We start from the raw sequence: 4167 nt of genomic DNA on the forward strand, positions 1-4167 counted from the left end.
GTTCTCCCCTGGTCCACGCTGCCTCGGCAGTCCTGGGTAAAATGGAATATTTCCAGCTTGCCCTATAGTGGAAGAGGACTATCCAACAATACAAAGTCAAGACCTCCGGGTTGAGACTTTCCGCGTCGGTGGTGTCGCGCACCGCCTATCCGAAAGATGGTGTAACAGGGGTGTTCGATCAGCAATGGTCGGATGCCCCGTCATAGTCCAACTATGACAACCAAAGTCAAGACCTCCGGGTTGAGACTTTCCGCGTCCGGAGGTACGCGTACCGCCTACCCGAAAGATGGTGTGCTTCTGGGGTATTCGATGAGTCGGATACCCCGTCGTAGTCCAACTATGACAATCAAAGTCAAGACCTCCGGGTTGAGACTTCCGCGTCCGGAGGTACGCGTACCGCCTACCCGAAAGATGGTGAATCAGGGGTGTTCGATCAGCAATGGTCGGATGCCCCGTCGTAGTCCAACTATGACAATCAAAGTCAAGACCTCCGGGTTGAGACTTCCGCGTCGGAGGTGGGCGCACCTCCTATCCGAAAGATGGTGAATCAGGGGTGTTCGATCAGCAATGGTCGGATGCCCCGTCGTAGTCCAACTATGACAATCAAAGTCAAGACCTCCGGGTTGAGACTTTCCGCGAGTACAAGCATAAAGGAACACGGACCAAGCCGTACCGAGAGAATCGGTACTAGAGCCCTCGTGGTTCTACATTGAGAGAGCCCTCGTGGTTCTCATTAGGGGCTTTATGCAAGTCGTACTCAATACTGTGGTGTGAAGTATAAAGTATAGAGTCCTCCACTGGTCCACGCTGCTCCGGCGGTCCTGGGTAAGATAGTTCATTCTAGCTTGCCCTATGTGGAAGAGGACTCAATACCCTACCTGTTGAGCTTGAAACAAAGTCATCACTTGGGCATGCTCATATTGCCATACACAATTACATTATATTCGAATGAGCATGCAAGCGACCCTATATAGACCGAACCAAAACGATAGATACCGCCGTAGTTCACCCCCACCAAGTGATGACTTCAGTATGGCTAGTGTGTGAAGTATAAAGTATAGTCCTCCCCTGGTCCACACTGCTTCGGCGGTCCTGGGTAAGAAAGTTAGTTCTAGCTTGCCCTATGTGGAAGAGGACACAATACTTAATACTTAGAGTACAAGCATAAAGGAACACGGACCAAGCCGTACCGAGAGAATCGGTACTAGAGCCCTCGCGGTTCTACATTGTGAGCCCTCGTGGTTCAAACTAGATACTTTATGCAAGGCGTACTCAAAACTGTGGTGTGAAGTATAAAGTATAGTCCTCATCTGGTCCACGCTGCTTCGGCGGTCCTGGGTAAGATAGTTAATTCTAGCTTGCCCTATGTGGAAGAGGACACAATACTTAATACTGTGGTGTAATGGACAAGGTATAGTCCTCCACTGGTCCACGCTGCTCCGGCGGTCCTGGGTAAGATAGTTCATTCTAGCTTGCCCTATGTGGAAGAGGACTCAATACCCTACCTGTTGAGCTTGAAACAAAGTCATCACTTGGGCATGCTCATATTGCCATACAATATTCCATTATCTACTAATGAGCATGCAGCTATATGATTATAACCTGTAAACGATTACCCCGCCGTAGTTCAGCGCTTCAACCAAGTGATGACTTCAGTATGGCTAGTGTGTGAAGTATAAAGTATAGTCCTCCCCTGGTCCACACTGCTTCGGCGGTCCTGGGTAAGATAGTTAGTTCTAGCTTGCCCTATGGTGGAAGAGGACACCATACTTAATACTGTGGTGTAATGAACAAAGTATAGTCCTCCACTGGTCCACGCTGCTTTGCAGTCCTGGGTAAGATAGTTAATTCTAGCTTGCCCTATGTGGAAGAGGGCATACAAGACAAAGTATAGTTCTCCCCTGGTCCACGCTGCTTCGGCGGTCCTGGGTAAGATAGTTAATTCTAGCTTGCCCTATGTGGAAGAGAGCATACATGAACCAAGAACGAAGGTTATGATCGAGGAATGATTCGACAACTAACCGATGGTATGAAATGTGAAGAATTCAAGCAAGCACACAATCAAGTCATCACTTGGGCATGCTCGATAGCCAACCTCATGACATTAACCTAGTAGAGCATGCGAAAACCAATATATATGTAAACGATGCCTCCCTAGTTCAGCGCTTCAACCAAGTGATGACTTCAGAATGGCTAAATCAAATCGGTTCAAAACATACCATCGGTACCCTATTGAAACACACAAGTCGATATCAAACCTCTTAATTGTGTAGTCCTCCACTGGTCCACGCCGCTGCGGCGGTCCTGGGTAAGATAGTTCATTCTAGCTTGCCCTATGTGGAAGAGGGCACATTACTCAATACTGTGGTGTTATGAACAAAGTATAGTCCTCCTCTGGTCCACGCTGCTTCGGCGGTCCTGGGTAAGATAGTTAATTCTAGCTTGCCCTATGTGGAAGAGGGCATACAAGACAAAGTATAGTTCTCCCCTGGTCCACGCTGCTTCGGCGGTCCTGGGTAAGATAGTTAATTCTAGCTTGCCCTATGTGGAAGAGAGCATACATGAACCAAGAACGAAGGTTATGATCGAGGAATGATTCGACAACTAACCGATGGTATGAAATGTGTAGAATTCAAGCAAGCACACAATCAAGTCATCACTTGGGCATGCTCGATAGCCAACCCTATGACATTAACCTAGTAGAGCATGCAACGTATAATATCCCAATGCAAAGTAAACGATAGACTCGCCCTAGTTCAGCGCTTCAACCAAGTGATGACTTCAGAATGGCTAAATCAAATCGGTTCAAAACATACCATCGGTACCCTATTGAAACACACAAGTCGATATCAAACCTCATGATTGTGTAGTCCTCCACTGGTCCACGCCGCTTCGGCCGTCCTGGGTAAAATGGAACATTCCAGCTTGCCCTATGTGGAAGAGGGCACATTACTCAATACTGTGGTGTGAAGTATAAAGTTCAGTTCTCCCCTGGTCCACGCTGCTTCGGCGGTCCTGGGTAAGATAGTTCATTCTAGCTTGCCCTATGTGGAAGAGGACACTTAATACTTCGTCTCTAAGCGGCGGCTTGACTCCTCCCTACGGGGAACGGGTTTACGCGCACAGCGGCGGCTTACGCACTATGGCAGTCATGGATGCCTTACGTTTCTATGAAAAGTGTGTTCCTCCCCTGGTCCACGCTGCTTCGGCAGTCCTGGGTAAGATAGTTAGTTCTAGCTTGCCCTATGTGGAAGAGGACACGTAGACTTACTGTGGTGTGAAGTATAAAGTTCAGTTCTCCCCTGGTCCACGCCGCTTCGGCCGTCCTGGGTAAAATGGATTCATCCAGCTTGCCCTATGTGGAATGAGGACACTTTATGCTTCGTCTCTAAGCGGCGGCTTGCTCCTCCCTACGGGGAACGGGTATACGCGCACAGCGGCGGCTTACGTTATGGCAGTCATGGATGCCTTACGTTTCCATGAAAAGTGTGTTCCTCCCCTGGTCCACGCTGCTTCGGCAGTCCTGGGTAAGATAGTTAGTTCTAGCTTGCCCTATGTGGAAGAGGACACGTAGACTTACTGTGGTGTGAAGTATAAGGTTCAGTTCTCCCCTGGTCCACGCCGCTTCGGCCGTCCTGGGTAAAATGGATTAATCCAGCTTGCCCTATGTGGAATGAGGACACTTTATGCTTCGTCTCTAAGCGGCGGCTTGCTCCTCCCTACGGGGAACGGGTATACGCGCACAGCGGCGGCTTACGCAAGTTAGTCACCCTCGGCAGTGGATCACTCGGCTCATGGATCGATGAAGACCGCAGCTAACTGCGCGTCATAATGTGAACTGCAGGACACATGAACATTGATAAGTTGAACGCATATTGCACGTCGTGGGAACCTACCATGATGTACAGATGACTGAGCGCTTATATTTGAGAAATGTATCGCATACATTTAACTACGCCGTGACACCCGTCACGAGACGTGCACCATGATGTTAACTAGGGTCGCGACGACCCGCTAGCATTAAAGAACCCGTGGTTTACAATATACTGGCATTGGAATTCGAAGTATTTAGAGCGTCCGTGTTCCCGCGTGAGGCGGAAGTACGAGGAGAAGGCGTGCTTGTGGTGTCTGTGGTGGTGTTTACTGATGTCTAGCTTCAGCTTATTT

General features: G+C 49.0%; 1 non-coding gene across 1 annotated transcript; it reads left to right on the plus strand.

Annotated features, from left to right (window-relative positions):
- Window positions 1-3767: 3767 nt before the first annotated feature.
- LOC131270976 (5.8S ribosomal RNA) lies at window positions 3768-3922 on the plus strand. Its single transcript, XR_009179964.1, has one exon. It is a non-coding gene; the product is annotated as a 5.8S ribosomal RNA (ribosomal RNA).
- Window positions 3923-4167: the final 245 nt, after the last annotated feature.

Source organism: Anopheles coustani (assembly GCF_943734705.1).
Source record: "Anopheles coustani chromosome X unlocalized genomic scaffold, idAnoCousDA_361_x.2 X_unloc_8, whole genome shotgun sequence".
NCBI classification, from domain to species: domain Eukaryota; kingdom Metazoa; phylum Arthropoda; class Insecta; order Diptera; family Culicidae; genus Anopheles; species Anopheles coustani.